Genomic DNA, 17,284 nt, shown 5'->3' with positions numbered 1-17,284 from the left:
TAAACCACCACCACATTCAAAGAATGGAACATTTCTCCGGCAGGGTCCACAGGTTATCCACAGGATAACAATGGGATATGATGGAGCGACAGCGGATTGGCACCAAACAATCACAAGCTTTCAGTCCTCCCAGGATGCAATGGGCTTGTCCATATATCCCTGCCCACTGGCTCAGGCAAATCAGTTTTTTGTTTGGTGAGGCAGGAGCCGGACCATGGTCACAGGGATGCTGTTCTTTGGCAGCCCTAAGCTTTATTAATTTATTTTTATAATCTTACTATGTTTTCTGAGTGATCTTTCCTAACAGCGTCTTACATGCATATTGGAAAGAGTCGCTCCAACAACTCTCTGCCGGGTCGCAACAATGCTTACCCACGGTACAAGTCCTGTCTCGACGGGCGTCTGTGTCGGATATACTAGCAGGTCCAGCAGATGTTACCAGGCTGTGGCCAGAGCACGGGGAGAAGGTAAGGCATCGGTTCCACTTAGAAGGGGAATACGGACACAGCCACACTGTATTGGGAGGAGACTACCAAACAGTAGCTGGTGCGCCGCCACCACGGGTGCTGCAGCGCTAGGCCTTAGGGATCATAAGGCACCAGAATTAGTATGAGGCTGCGATCCCTAGGGTTGATGTCAGCGGTGGGGAGTCAGACGCTCTCCTGGTCGCCCCACCCCCTAGTTCATGACCAGTTTCCACCGAGTCTCCCGCCATGAACTGATTGCTTCACTTCTGTCTCAGACGCTACCACGAGGGGTCTTGGTCGCAGCATAGGCTGCTGCATCTGTGTACACTAAGTGTTACCACGAGGAGACCGGGTCGCAGACTGCATGCACAGTGCGTTCACTGAGCGTCTTTGTTCACTAAAAATTCCCTGAGTGGCAGTGTACACTAGTAGCATCTGGATCCACTCAGCGCTTGCTAACGTATTGATCGATTATGGAAGTGGGGTAAGTCTCCCTGTATCCCACTCTACTGAGTACGGATTATACAGCACGAAATTTCTATCTACTTTTATTAGTATGAATAGTTAACTTTAGTGCCTATTGCATATGAGTCTGTGTACATTACTGTTGTTTTCTTTGCAATGCATCTGAATACGTTAAAGATCTGTATAGAACAGAATTCAGTAATATGTACTCCTACATACTTTGAGATGTGTTTGTAGTTGATAATATGCTAATATGACTAATACATAACATGTGACTGACTGCTAGTGTGATTGCTGACTTAATATAAATGATTGTCGGTGGATCTTCTGATCCTCAATGCAGATGCATGGGTAGGGTCATACATGATATCACTTTAGGTTACAGTCACAAATTGTGTAGTACACTGTGAAAGTGCTGATTATTTATCATGTCTAAGAGCGGCAAACGTGACGAGGGTAAACTTACAGAAACACTCATATATTGTTGTTTTGCAAAAACTGTATTATCCTCTATAATCTGGTACAGGATGGTTTTATGTGTAAAATGATTTGCTGTTTAACATAATACATTCCGGATCTACATCAGGTATAGATAGACCCATTGGGGGCAATGTTTGCACAGACCTTGTCCAGTTTAGCTGCAATGTTAATTAATATACTATTAACCGATGCAGCTCACTACTTGTGGTATATCCCCAACAGTTTCTCTAATAAGACAAGCTGATGAACTGATTGTAAATAAATCATCGACTTTACAGACTACACATGATAATCATCAGACGATGAAAGCTCTATATACTCTTCTTCAGCATACGAAGAACAGGTAATAGGTATCAGCTAAATGAATAAGCTGAATAAATGAGAGCAGAAAAGGCTAGTCTGTCAATAAAGGCAGCAGAGCCTGGGTTTAAAACACCTGTGTTTAAACGTCCCAAAAGGGCCTCTTCACGAGGGCAGAATTCAGGAAAAAGGTTTGGGTTACACCCAATAAAATAGAATGCCCGGTAAATGGTATTCCAATATCTTTTTCCAGCTGGGGACTGTTTAAAATAGGGAAGTTCCTTCCCAAATAGATATGTATATCATTGATAGTGCAAGAATCTATATGGCCTCTGCCGTCAAAAGAAGAATGGTTTTCAAAAAGACCATCTTCTCTTTGTCTGGGGCAGTCATAAGGCCAGCCATGACTTCACTTTGCAATCTACGGCTACACTACACTGAATAGTCCCAATCTCACTAGATCTTGGAAACTAAGCAGTGTTGGGCCTGGTTAGTTCTTGGAGGGGAGACCACCTTGAAATACCAGGTGCTGTAGGTACATTGGGCTGAGGTACTGAGAGTCAGATGCCTTGGCTGGAAGTTTCTGGTTGGGAAGGAATTAACAATTATTCTGGAGTCAGAAACAGACTCCAAGAAGGTCACGTTTCCTTCAACATATAACCTCAAACCTAGGAATCCGGTTTCGGCCTTGTTGGTCATAAGGGAACGTAACAACCTCAGTACAATAAGTTTGGTAAGGCAAAGAAGCAAAGGCAACCAGAGGGTCAGCTTCCAAACCAGAGGATAGCACATCAGCATGATGGTGCAGGCCTCCTTCTGGGGGACTCCAAAAGGATAAGGGGCCGACTTCTTCAGTTTGCACAAATTTGGTAGCAGTCTACAAATAGATGCCTGGGTGCAGGAAGCAGTATCTCTAAGGTTATACTTTCCCTTCTAGAACCATTCTCCTCAAAGGTTCTTCTGTTTCAGCCCATCTCAACTAGAGGTGTAGGCGAGGGATTTGCATGAATCAAATTCAGAAAATGTTTTTTCCAGTAGCCCATGCACAATGGGGGAGTTTATTCCCACCTGGGTCAAAAACGATCCCTCGCCCCATTCTTAATTTCAAAAATAGATACATTTGTGGAACACGGTTCACATGGAGACATGGCACTCCATAGTTTGGTGGGGAGCCAGTAGAATACATAGTATTCCTGGATAAGTTAGGAATCTTACCTTCAGGCTCCTATAGCACTGTCCATCAGTGTTTTCTCAAGGCTTACCAACCTTCAGCAACATTTCAGTTTTAGGCCTTACCCTTTGGGTTAGCCACAGCCACAGAGTATTTACCAAAATGATTATGGCAATTTATCTCCGCTAGCAGGGGATAAGAAAATTGCCATACCTTGACCACCTTCTTATCCTGGCACAAATACAGGAAGGGTTTCTGTGTCATCTACAACATACAAATAACTTGTCTGCAGAGGCACGGGTGGTTCGTAAATTGGCAAAAATCATCTCTGGTTCCATAACAGGACTCATGGTGGAGCTGTACTGACATCAAGTCTGCAGAAAGTAGTTACCTCGGAACAAGATATCCAAGGTAAAGCTAGGGGAGTTGTTACATAGTCAAACAATATCAATTCACGCTGCAATGCGAATGATGGGTTTGATGGTGTTAACAATACATATGGTGGAGTGGGCACAATTCCACTCAAGACCTCTCCAGCATCTGTTTCCATTTACAGCCGCATCACACTGGATATGCCTAATCTCAATTGATGGTGGAAGTTAAGCAGTGTTGTGCCTGGTTAAATTCTCTGCGAGTAAGACCACCTGTGAATACCAGGTTGTATAGGTGGGCCAGATGGACAGTACACAAACAAGTACGAGGTACTGGAAAAAAAGGTAAGAAAGTCAGTAGCCTGGGGGCTACAGACATTCCATCTAGATCAGAGGACACCTTATTTGGATATCAGGTTGGGAGATCCTAACAACAAATGCCAGTCTTCAGGGCTGTGAGGGCCATTGCCCAGGAAGATTATGATTCCAGGGACTATGGATCGCAGAGGAAAGTTGCCTGCTAATAAATCTGTTAGCACTTCGGACCATATACTGGGTCCTGATTCAGGCACGAGACACTCCTAAAGGAAGATCGGTCCAGATCCGCAAGGACAAGGAAATGGCAGAAGTGTACCTCAACTTTCTGAGAGGAACACTTAGCTAAACAGCAAGAAAGGAGGTAAATCACATACTAAAGTGTGCAGAACTCCATCTTCCAGCCTTGTCCGCAGGGTTCGTTCCGGGAGTCCTAGACTGAAGAGCAGATTTCTCAGTCGACACGCTATTCAGGTAAGCGAATGGGCTTTGAACCCTAAAGTCATTTCAGACTTGGGTAGACAAATGGGGTTGGCCAGAGATAAATCTAATGGAGTCCCTTCTGAACAACAAAGAGCCATAATCATGTCAGAAACAAAGGAAGTGATCTTTGTGGATGTCTTTTTAATGGGAATTTCTTTTCACTTATGTGTTTTCTAAAATCATCCTGCTACCCAGGATAGTGAGGAAAATACAACAAAGATGCTGGGATTCTAATAAGCCCCGGCTTGGCCCAGAAGGCGTTGGTGCACGGATCCGCAGAAAATGTTGAATACCTTTTCAGTTTCCTCTACGCCCAGATCTACTAAGACAGGGTCCTTGTTATCACAGATATCTGGATCGACTGTCTTGATGGCGTGGCTCTTGAAATCTATATCCTGAAGTCCTTCCTTGGCTCGTATTTATCACTAAATATAGCAAGCCTATATTTATTGGTGCAATGGAAGAAGTCTGGACCTGAAATCTTGCAGAGTTTCCAGGGTTCTAGCATTCCTTTAGGCAGGAATGGATAAAGGTTTAGGGGTGGCTTCCTTGGGAATACAAGTGTCAGCATTGACTGTATGGTTCTGAAAGATAAATGCCAAATTGCAGGATGTGCGCATTTTTCCCCAATGCTCATTTAACCTTCTTTTGTTCCTACTACAGGGTCTGGGGACCTAAATCTAGTCCTCAAAGCCCGTCAAGTTGCTCTGTTTGAACCACTAAATAAAGTGGATTTTAAATGGTTGAAAGCTAAAGTTCTCTTTCTGCTGACTATGGCATCGGCTAGAAGAGTGTGAGATTTAGGAGCACTGTCATGTTAATCTCCTTTTCTGATGTTTATCCAGATAAAGTAGTTCTCAGAACTAAGTCTGGGTATCTTCTTAAAGTTTGGTCTATATTCCACCTTAATGAAGATATTGTGGCCCCGTTTTTACAGGAATCAGGATTTTCTGTGGGAGATGCGTCACTGGACGTAGTCCGGGCATTAAGGATCTACATGGATCATACCAGTGCCATCAGAAAGACAAATTCTCTCTTCATCCTCTATGGATTTCACAATAGGGGATGGCCTGCTACTAAACAGATGCTAGCAAGATGGCTTCGAAATGACGATTTCAGAAGTATATTCTCAAGCTGATCTCCCTGTTCTGGCTAATGTCTCTGCTCACTCTACACATAAGGAAGGTCCTTCATGGGCAGTACAACATTGTGCTTGAGCAGAACAGACATGTAAGGCAGCCACATGGCTTCCAATGATACATTCATCAGACATTATGCCTTGGATACTTTTGCCTCTCATGATGCTGAATTCGGGCGTAAGGTTCTCCTATCTAATCAGGAGCATCCCCACCACTAAAAATTGCTTTGGGAAGTCCCAATGTTATCCTGTGGATAACCTGTGGACCCTGCTGGAGAAATATACGTTATGGTAAGAACTACCATTGATAACGGTATTTCTCCAATGTCCACAGGTTTCCACAGGGATCCCACCCTGACGCGCCTGATTTCAGGATATTTCTACTCACTAAACCTCTTCCTTTTTGTACGGAAGGGTGTGCATGTGTGTTCTTCTTGCCTGAATAGGGTTCTACATAATGCTCCTGCCTAAATGCTTTGGAATACAACTGATTTGCCTGAGCCAGTGGGCGGGGATATATGGATGAGCCCGTTGCATCCTGGGAGGACTGAAAGCTTGTGATCATTTGGTGCCAATCCGCTGTCGCTCCATCATATCCCATTGTTATCCTGTGGAAACCTGTGGACATAATAGAAGTACCGTTATCAACGGTAAGTTCTTACCATAACGTATATTTTTCTATTCCTAAAGATAATTTCATTATGTGATGGAGCCACAAGTGGAATATGTGTCCCATCCACTACCTCAATAATGTGTGGGAAGCCAGCAATTGCATGAACTGCTTAGTTCATTTAAGGAACACACCTATTACGCGCTTCAGGATCCTTGAGAATGAGTCCTGGAAGACACCTCCCAGGACACCAACAATATGCTGGACGGACCCTAAGGTGCAAAAGTGTAAGACAGCAATTGATTGTGTCAGTGGTTGAATTACTGTAGGATTGGGATTTTTACTCTCTAGATCCCTCTCTATAATTGAGAGAGTTTCTAGGATGACATGAGAGGGTAGCCTATAGCGCTGCAACCACCTTATCATCTGGCATTCTAAAAAGGGTGACACGGGTTCGAAAGATCCTATGCCTTGCAAGCCTCCTTTGCCTTCGAGGATGAGGCGCATGTTTTGGTTGGCTGTATAAGGCATACAAGTATGCTGCCGTAGCCAACTGCAAATATAATGTTTCAGAGTGTTAATTTTAAAACAATTGAAGTTTGATTATTATTGACAAGCTAATTTAATCATTACAATCAACTTACAGGTGTGCTGTTTTCCATCACTAAATATTGCACAACAGGAGGGAAGTAGCATTAAAAATGTAGTATGATAAAATGTAAAATAAATTTAATTTTTAACCAAAAAAATCCTTCTTAGACTTACCAGCAGAAGAATTAAAAAGTAGAATAAAGCAAAAACAAACACAAAATGCCAAATTTGGCACCAAAATGCAAAACCAAAAAACATGCACCCTTGAGAAGAAAACACAAACAAAATGAAAACCTTAATAACAAGACTAAGAAATGACACACACAGTATACACCGCACACAGCAAACCAGCACAAAAACCATGCACATACCAGCGGAAGACAAGTAATTTGGCAATCCGCAAAAGTCTGGCAAAAATAAAGTGCCTACTTCGGCAGAAACAGACAAAATAAATAACACACACCCTTGAGAAGTAAATACAAACAAAGGAAAAATATAATGAAGAATAAAAATAACTTAGAATAAAATTTAAAAACCAACACAGCACTACAACACACACTTACCAGCATAAATAAAAAAAGTGATGTCAACCACACAACAAACATTCTTTATAAACAGCAAATGTACCCTTTAAGAGCAAACACGCTGTGCGACCGCAAACCACCATATACAAAAAATGCATAAATAAGTAAAACTTTGAGAGGAAGAAAAAACGCACTGCTTTGCACAATGGGGGTCATTCCGAGTTGATCGTAGCTGTGCTAAATTTACACAGCGGCGATGCTTTTGCACTTGTTGAGAAACTCCTGGCCAGCGCAGCTCCTGCGGCTGGCTGGGAGTTGATCATCGCTGCCCCTGGTTGCAGCGGCTGTATGTGACGTCACGCAGCCACTGCAGTCCGCCCCCGCATGGTCCGCCCACGCCTGCGTTGGCTGGACTGCGCCCCTAAAACGGCGGCTAAACACCGGCGTGCCATCCCCTCCCACCCAGCGACCACCTCTGCCTGTCAATCAGGCAGAGGCGATCACTGGGAAACGACGGTCTTCGGCTGTCCAATAAACACTTACCCCTTACCTCTCATTTCTGTGTTGTTCGGTCAACTCCGCACCGTGGTCATTTTTTCTAAAATTGACCTTAGAGGAGCGTATATCCTCATCCGAATAAGATCTGGGGATGAGTGGTAGATGGCATTCAGTACACAGTCCGGACACTATGAATATCTTGTGATGCCGTTTGGTCTGTCTAGCGCTCCAGCTATGTTTCAGGATCTTATAAACGATGTCCTCAGCGACTTCTTCGGGAAATTCGTGGTAGTTTATTTGGACGACATCTTACTTTATTCCAAGTCTCCGGAACAGCATTTTCTCCATGTTCGGCAAGTGCTTCAAAAATTGCTGGAGAATCACTTGTGTGCCAAATTGGAGAAATGTGATTTTCACATTTCAGAGGTGTCCTTTTTAGGATATATTATTTCTCCAGAAGGGTTTTTTACGCAACATAAAAAACTCCAGGCAGTCTTGAATTGGGCTCAACCCACTAACTTGAAGGCTATTCAGAGGTTTTTGGGTTTTGCTAATTATTATAGATGTTTTATTCACGCTTTCTCTGAGTTAGTTGCCCCTATTGTGGCTTTGACTAAAAAGGGTGCTGATCCTTCTAAGTGGTCGCCTCAAGCCGAATGTGCCTTCCAGGCTTTGAAACAGGCCTTTGTCTCTGCTCCTGTCCTTAGACACCCAAACCCTGATCTTCCTTTTATCGTTGAGGTAGACGCTTCTGAGGTTGGGATGGGAGCTGTTCTGTCTCAAGAAGACCCCGAGTCTTTGGTGTTACATCCTTGTGCTTTCATGTCCAAAAAATTCTCCTCCGCAGAGACCAACTATGATGTTGGTAACAGAGAATTGTTAGCAGTCAAGTGGGCTTTTTAGGAATGGAGACACTAGCTTGAGGGAGCAAAGCATACCGTCACAGTACATTGAGTCAGCTAAACGGCTTGATTCCCGGCAGGCTCACTGGGCACTGTTCTTTACTTGTTTCAATTTCATCATCACCTACAGGCACGGTTCTAAGAATACTAAAGCTGAAGCACTGTCATGTTGTTTTGTTCCTGTTCACGATAACCATTCTCCTGCCACCCCAATTATTCCAGCAGCCTCTATCCGGTCTCACACAGGATCTACACACACAATTAGCGCAGATTCAGGAGCAGGCTCCTAGTAACACTCCCGTTGGCCATCTCTTCATTCCTGAATTCCTGAGAAGGGATTGTGCTTGCCAAGTTTCATGATAACAGGGTTGCTGGCCATCCAGGTGTTGCTAAAATGCTGGAGTTGCTCTCTCTCTCTGTCTGGTGGTCTAATCTTTCCAAGGATATTAGGGAGTTCACTCTCTCTTGACAAGATTGTGCTAGACACAAGGTGTCCCGCTTTCTTCCCATTGGGCAGCTCCTGCCTCTAGTTATTCCAGTCATGCCATGGTCACACATTTCTATGGATTTCATTGTGGATCTTCCACTCTCCACTGGTTATCAGGTGATCTGGGTGGTGGTGGATCGATTTAGCAAAATGGCCCACTTCATTTCTTTACCTTGATTACCATCCACTCAGGTTCTGGCAGTCTTGTTCCTTCGCCATGTTTTCAGGCTCCATGGATTACCCATGGATATTGTCTCGGACCGGGGACCACAGTTTATTGCCCTTTTCTGGAAGCTCTTTTGCGCCTCATTAAACATGAGACTCAGTTTAACTTCTGGATGCCATCTGCATTCTAACGGGCAGACGGAGCATGTGAACCAATCTCTGAAACAGTACCTGTGTTTTTATGCTGCTAAGCTTTAGAATAATTGGTCCAAATATCTTCCCCTGGCCGAGTTTGCGTACAACAACGCCTGTCATTCATCCACCAAGGTTTCTCTGTTCTTTTCAGACCTTGAATTTCATCCCAGAGCCAATTCCTTGTATCCCAATTATCCATCTTCTTCCTTGGCCTTGACTTCCCGCCTCAGACTTATTTGGAAAAAGGTGCACCTTGTTCTTAAGAAAGCTGCCTTCCGGGAGATTTTTTTTCAGAACAGGTTCTGACGCCCATGCACCTTTAAGGTGGGAGACAAGGGCCAATATTTACTAAAAATCAGAGTTTGTCCGATTTGTGTTTTTTTTTCTAAGTCCCAACACGGGAATTCACTAAGCACAAATCTCAGCAGTGTTTGGGCTATTCGGAATGGTTTGATTTGCAAAGTTCAGAAATACGAATGAATAGACCATCGGTCAAACGTGGCTGTTATTTCATACAACACGGGTATTCACTATTCATTTGTATTTGGGTGTTAGTCTCTGAGTGGTCAAGTGCAGGTGTATTTTTTTGAGAATCGTTAAAAAAAGCAGCAAAAAATAGACCTGCTTTTTCCAGTCGAGTTTGGATAACTATGCACGGATCAGTGAGATCTGTGCATGGTTATCTATGGGAAAGGGTCTGTTTACTGTAAAAACTTGGAAACATTTTTGCGTGGGTCCCCCCTCCTAAGCATAACCAGCCTCGGTCTATTTGAGCCGGTCCTGGTTGAAAAAATATGGGGGAAAAAATGACAGGGGTTCCCCCATATTTGATCAACCAGCACCGGGCTCTGCGCCTGGTCCTGGTGCCAAAAATACGGGGGACAAAAAGCATAGGGGTCCCCCATATTTTTGAAACCAGCACCGGGCTCCACTAGTCAGAGAGATAATGCCACAGCCGGGGGACACTTTTATATAGGTCCCTGCGGCCCTGGCATTAAATCACTAACTAGTCACCCCTGGCCGGGGTACCCTGGAGGAGTGGGGACCCCTTAAATCAAGGGGTCCCCCCCCTCCAGCCACCCAAGGGCCAGGGGTGAAGCCCGAGGCTGTCCTCCCCATCCAAGGGCGGCGGATGGGGGGCTGATAGCCAAGTGTAAAAAATCAGAATATTGTTTTTAGTAGCAGTACTACAAGTCCCAGCAAGCCTCCCCCGCAAGCTGGTACTTGGAGAACCACAAGTACAAGCATGCAGTGGAAAACCGGGCCCGCTGGTACCTGTAGTACTACTACTAAAAAAAAAAACAACAAAAAACAGGACACACACACTGTGACAGTAAAAGTTTATTACATACATGCACACCTCCATACATACATTCTTACCTATGTTCACACGAGACTCGGTCCTCTTCTCCATGTAGAATCCTCGGGGTACCTGTGAAAAAAATTATACTCACATAATCCAGTGTATCTTCTGTTCTTTGTCTAATCCACGTACTTGGCAAAAAAACAAACCGGAAACCCGACCACGCACTGAAAGGGGACCCATGTTTAAACACATGGGACCCCTTTCCCCGACTGCCAGGACCCCCCCTGACTCCTGTCAAAGAGGGTCCCTTCAGCCAATCAGGGAGCGCCATGCGTGGCACTCTCCTGATTGGCTGTGCGCTCCTTTAGTGTCAGTGAGGCTGCACACGGCAGAGATACAATGTTGCACCTATGCGCTCCACTGTATCCAATGGTGGGAACTTTGCGGTCACCGGTTGACCGAAAGTAACCTCACCGCTGACCGCAAAGTTCCCACCATTGGATACAATGGAGCGCATAGGTGCAACATTGTATCTCTGCCGTGTGCAGCCTCACTGACACTACAGGAGCGCACAGCCAATCAGGAAAGTGCCACGACGTGGCGCTCCCTGAATGGCTGAAGGGACCCTCTTTGACAGGAGTCAGGGGGGGTCCTGGCAGTTGGGGAAAGGGGTCCCATGTGTAAACATGGGTCCCCTTTCAGTGTGTGGTCGAGTTTCCGGTTTGTTTTTTTGCCAAGTACGTGGATTAGACAAAGAACAGAAGATACACTGGATTATGTGAGTATAATTTTTTTCACAGGTACCCCGAGGATTCTACATGGAGAAGAGGACCGAGCCTCGTGTGAACATAGGTAAGTATGTATGTATGGAGGTGTGCATGTATGTAATAAACTTTTACTGTCACGGTGTGTGTGTGTCCTGTTTTTTGTTGGGTATTTTTTTAGTAGTAGTACTACAGATACCAGCGGGCCCGGTTTTCCACTGCATGCTGGTACTTGTGGTTCTCCAAGTACCAGCTTGCGGGGGAGGCTTGCTGGGACTTTTAGTACTGCTACTAAAAACAATATTCTGATTTTTTACACCTGGCTATCAGCCCCCCATCCGCCGCCATTGGATAGGGGGGACAGCCTCGGGCTTCACCCCTGGCCCTTGGGAGGCTGGAGGGGGGACCCCTTGATTTAAGGGGTCCCCACTCCTCCAGGGTACCCCGGCCAGGGGTGACTAGTTAGTGATTTAATGCCGGCGCCACAGGGACCTATATAAAAGTGTCCCCCGGCTGTGGCATTATCTCTCTGACTAGTGTAGCCCGGTGCTGGTTTCAAAAATACGGGGGACCCCTATGCTTTTTGTCCCCCGTATTTTTGGCACCAGGACCAGGCGCAGAGCCCGGTGCTGGTTGATCAAATATGGGGGAACCCCTGTCATTTTTTCCCCCATATTTTTTCAACCAGGACCGGCTCAAAGAGCCCGAGGCTGGTTATGCTTAGGAGGGGGGACCTCACGCAATTTTTTTCAGATTTAAAAACAATTAAAACACCTTTTTAAGGTACACAATGAAGCCCTGCACGGATCTCACAGATCCGGCCGGGATTCCTTGTGTTTTGTCAAGCAGTGTTTTACTCATCACTCCCATAAAACACTGCCTGACATTACGAATCACATCGACATCGGAAAATACGAATTTGGAAAAGTCGGCAGCTTAGTGAATGACCATATCAGGATTCAAAAAGTTGCAGTAATATGCACCCGATACCATTCGAGATCAAACACCCTTAAAAACGGCAAAAACACTAATCTTTGTAAATATACCCCCAGGTGTGGTTGTCAATCCGTAACATCAATCTCCAACAACCTTCGGCTAAGTTGGGACCCAGATTCATCGGGCCATTTGTTATTATCAAACAGGTCAATCCGGTTGCCTTTTGGCTACAATTGCCTAAATCTCTTTAGATTTCTAACACCTTTCATTGTTCTCTGCTCAAACCATTTGTTTTTTTCCAGGAAATTACCTCTGAGAATTATCCAGGGTAGGCCTCCTGTGGATGTGCAGGGCCAAAAGGAATTCCTGGTGGAAATGGTTTTGGATTCTAAGTTTTCCCATGGGCAGCTTTGTTTTTTGGTCCATTGGAAGAGGTATGGCCCTGAAGAGAGATCTTGGGTACAGGACAAGGATTTGCATGCCCCTAGGCTAAAGAAGATGTTTTTTTGGAAATTCCCTCATAAACCCAGGTTTAGGGGTTCCTTAACCCCTCCTCAAGGGGAGCACTGTTAACGGTGGTGGTGTTAGTGGGTCGCGCCAGCTCCCGGCTGTTGCTAGGCAACGGGGCCAGCGTGTCACTTCTACTGCTGGGAGTCCGTCTCTGGCCAGTTGCCTAGCAACCGGAGATGCCAGGTGGCCGCCCAGCACTTCAGTCCCATCTGTTGCTAAGCAGCCAGGATGCCGCGCTCGGATTGCCCTTGTACAGCTGGGCAATTAGGGTCTGGGGGGGTTGGTCTAGCTGGCTCTCCTGTGATTTACCAGCATGGCCTTTTTATGAGAGCCAGCATGTTGCAGCCTCGTCATTGATAACTTCCAGTGGAGCCTGTCTTCCTGCCTCTGGTGTGTTCCTGCTGTCCTCCGAGTTGCCTTCCAGTGGAGTGGTCTGGTATCCGTAGCCTCGGCATTCCGGTCATTTCCTGCGCACACCTTTCGTGGTGTCACGAGTAGCGGTTCTGCCGCTCTTTATGGCTGAAGCAGTATTTTCTTTATTTTTGGTTGTATCATTTTTGCGGAGGTTTGTGCATTGCTGTCCTCACCTTATCACGACGGGTTCGTATTTGGCAGTTAGGCTACATAACTTGGTTTGCTGTTGTTTCTTGCGGCCGTGCCGCACATAAACTACTTTGTTATTTTTTGTAGCCTTCTCTGTTATAGTTGTGTCAGTCTTAGTTTTCCCCTTGTTCTCTTTTGTCTCGGTTAACGCCTTGTCACCAATTAAGACCGGGGGGCATCGGAGTCTGGGCAGACCTAATTTGCCCATTCAAACGTGGCTGCCATGGGCAAAAGAACCTTAGTCTTGCAGGTGTTAATCAACCATTGGGAAGGACAACGGAGTCAAGGATTTTGTTAGGCATAGCTGCGGATCCCAGTTCTGCCGCAGCTCCACGTACTTGGAACTCTTCTGTTGCCACCCACTCTCCAGGGTTCCAAGTACGTAGAACATAACAGTATTTAGCACCATTTATCTTTGTCTTGACTCAAAACAGTTTCCCAGTCCCTGCTGCTGAAAAACATCCCCACAGCATGATGCTGCCACCACCATGTTTCACTGTGGGGATGGTGTTCTTGGGGTGATGGGATGTGTTGGGTTTACACCAGACATAACGTTTTCCTTGGTGGCTGAAAAGTTAAATTTTAGTCTCATCTCACCAGAGCCCCTTCCTCCATACATTTGGGGAGTCGTCCACGTGCCTTTTGCCAAACTCAAAATGTACCTTTTCATTTTTAACACTAAGTAATGGCTTTTTTTTGGTCACTCTTCCATAAAGCCCAGCTCTGTGGAGTGTATGGCTTATTGTGGTCACATGCGCTGATACACCAGTCTCTGCTGTGGAACTCTGCAGCTCCTCTAGGGCTACCTTTGGTCTTTGTACTGCGTCTCTGATTGATGCCCTCCTTGCTGCTTGGTCTGTGAGTTTTGATGGCCGGCCCTCTCTTGGCAAGTTTGTTGTGGTACCATGTTCTTTCCATTTGAAGATGATGGATTTGATGGTGCTCAGGTGGATCATCAAAGATTTGGATATTTTTTTATAACCCAACCCTGACTTGTACTTCTCAACAACTTTGTCCCTGACTTGTTTGGAAGGCTCCTTGGTCTTCATGGTGTGAAGCCTCTTGCTAAGTGGTGTTGCAGCGTCTAGGGCCTTTCAGAAAAGTTGTGTTTATACTACCATATCACGTGACACTTAGATTGCACACAGGTGGACTTTATTTCACTAATTATGTGACTTCTGAAGGTAATTGGTTGCACCAGAACTTTTGAGGGGCTTCATAGCAAAGGGGGTGAATACATATGCACATGCCAATTTTCCAATTTTTATTTAGAAAAAATATTTTTTATATAAATTTTTCTCATTTCACTTCACCAACTTAGACTATTTTGTGCATATCCATCACATAAAATTCATATAAAAAAAATTAAATTACAGGTTGTAATGTAACAAAATAGGTAAAAAGCCAAGGGGGTGCATACTTTAGCAAGGCACTGTATATTTTCTATATCAAGAGCAATAATCATCTGTGTGTATTTTTGTATGTCCATCAAAAAATCTAGGCCACCAAACTGTGATCACAAACTTGTTTGTCAGATACACTCCTTATTCACATGTGCCACAAGCCTTGCATAAAAACACATTACATCATACATATGTAAATCCAAATCAGGCACTTGATGTTGCTTATATAGAACCTCTAATCTTGCTTTATTAGGATAATTATTAACTTCATCTTGGCATAAACCTTATTTGCTTAATAATACACAATTGTATATGGATGTTATAATTAAAGCATGATTGGAGGCACTATTATTATTATTATTATTATTATTATTATTATTAACAGTTTCTTATATAGCGCAACAAATTCAGTTGCGCTTTACAATTGGAAATAACAATGATATAACAAAACAATGATATAACAAAACTGGGTAATAACAAACAGTCATAGAGGTAGGAAGGCCCTGCTCACAAGCTTACAATCTATAGGGAAATAGGCATGGATACACAAGGATAGGTGCTATCTATTGCATAGTTGTCCACCAGATTGCAAAGGTTCTTGGTGGGCTGTATGACATTGTCATATAGCAGTAATGAACCGGGGTTGAGAGGAAGGATGCAAAGACATGTGAGGATATATATGGACTGTGCAGAGTGGATGCAATTTGATAGGAAGGTTTATGAAAGTTATGTGGGCGGTTCTGGAATTTGATACACTTGCCTGAAGAGGTGAGTTTTAGGGAATGCTTGAAGGTTTGGAGACAAGAGGAGAGTCTTATTGTATGTGGTAGGGCATTCCACAGAGTGGGTGCAGCCCGATGAAAGTCCTGCAATCGTGAATGGGAGCGAGTAATGAGTGTGGATGAGAGACGCAGGTCTTGTGAAGAGCCAAGAGGTCAGGTTGGGAGATATTTTGAGATAAGCGAAGTGATGTACATTGGTGTACTTTAGTTAATGACCTTGTGTGTGAGTAAAAGTATTTTATATTGAATACGGTAGAATATAGGTAACCAATGGAGGGACTGACAGAGTGGATCTGCAGACGATGAACATCTAGCGAGGAAGATTAGCCTCGCAGCTGCATTCAGAATGGATTGTAGTGGTGTAAGCCTCATTTTGGGAAGACCAGTTAGGAGACTATTGCAATAATCAATGCGGGAGATAATGAGAGCATGGATTAGAGTTTTAGCAGTGTCTTGTGTAAGGTATGGTCATATTTTGGATATGTTTTTTAGATGCATGTAACATAATTTTGAGACAGATTGAAGGTGGGGAACAAAGGACAGATCAGAGTCAAGGATGACACCTAGGCAGCGAGCTTGTGGGGTAGGGTAGATTGTTGAGTTTTAAACAGTGATAGAGATATCAGGTTGGTACCTACTATTGGCCAGTGGAAATATAATTAACTCTGTCTTTGAAATATTAAGTTTGAGGTGGCGAGATGTCATCCAAGATGAAATGGCAGATAGGCATTCAGTGACACGGCCCAGTACAGAGAGGGACAAATCAGGGGAGGATAGGTAGATTTGAGTAGTATCTGCGTACAGATGATACTGAAATCCAAAAGAGCTGATTAGTTTACCAAGAGATGAGGTATAGATAGAGAAAAACAGAGGACCCAAGACTGAGCCTTGCGGTACTCCAACTAAAAGAGGTAGCGAATAGGAGGTAGATTCAGAGAGGTGAACACTGAAGGAGCGATAAGATAGGTAGGATAGGAACCAAGAAAGGGCTGTGTCTTTAAGACCTAGGGGTTGTAGTGTTTGTATTAGAAGAGAGTGGTCAACAGTGTCAAAGGCAGCAGTTAGATCTAGAAGAATAAGTAGTGAGTAATGGCCTTTAGACTTCGTAGTGACCAAATCATTAACCACATCAGTCAGTGCTGTCTCTGTGGAGTGTTGGGAACGGAAGCCTGACTGAATTGGGTCCAATACGTTGTGTGAGTTAAAAAGTGTGTGAGTCGAGTGTAGGCAAGTTACTATATAAGTATCATCAAGTGCCCAACATGGAGCTTGTTGAAAATCACAATATACATTCAAGATGAGGAGAAACAAAACATTATAAGTTCAACAACTAATCTATCTCAGCTTAGTTTACCTTCATCTACAGCCTACAGTATTTCACAATAGACTCCTTTTTAACCCAGGTAATTTCAGACAGTGAGGCTCTTCCTGCAATTATAAGAACATTTGTCTAGCATCCATAAGGGATATTGGGGGTAATTCCAAGTTGATTGCAGCAGGAAATTTTTTAGCAGTTGGGCAAAACCATGTGCACTGCAGGGGTGGCAGATATAACATCTGCAGAGAGAGTTAGATTTGGGTGGGTTATTTTGTTTCTGTGCAGGGTAAATACTGGCTTCTTTATTTTTACACTGCAATTTAGATTTCAGTTTGAACACACCCCACCCAAATCTAAGTCTCTCTGCACATGTTATATCTGCCTCCCTGCAGTGCACATGGTTTTGCCCAACTGCAAAAAAATTTCCTGCTGCGATCAACTTGGAATTACCCCCATTGGGCAATCTAGTACGATGAGGTATAGACAGGGTCCAAAGGAGC

General features: G+C 44.3%; 1 pseudogene; it reads left to right on the top strand.

Annotated features, from left to right (window-relative positions):
• Positions 1–2,131: 2,131 nt before the first annotated feature.
• Positions 2,132–2,250, top strand: LOC134971296 (5S ribosomal RNA; annotated as a pseudogene).
• The last annotated feature ends 15,034 nt before the right edge of the window (positions 2,251–17,284 follow it).

The sequence above is a fragment of the Pseudophryne corroboree genome, chromosome 11 (assembly GCF_028390025.1).
Source record: "Pseudophryne corroboree isolate aPseCor3 chromosome 11, aPseCor3.hap2, whole genome shotgun sequence".
Taxonomy (NCBI): Eukaryota; Metazoa; Chordata; class Amphibia; order Anura; family Myobatrachidae; genus Pseudophryne; species Pseudophryne corroboree.
The sequence above is the reverse complement of the archived record's forward strand: the minus strand, read 5'-3'. Positions and strand labels throughout refer to the sequence as shown.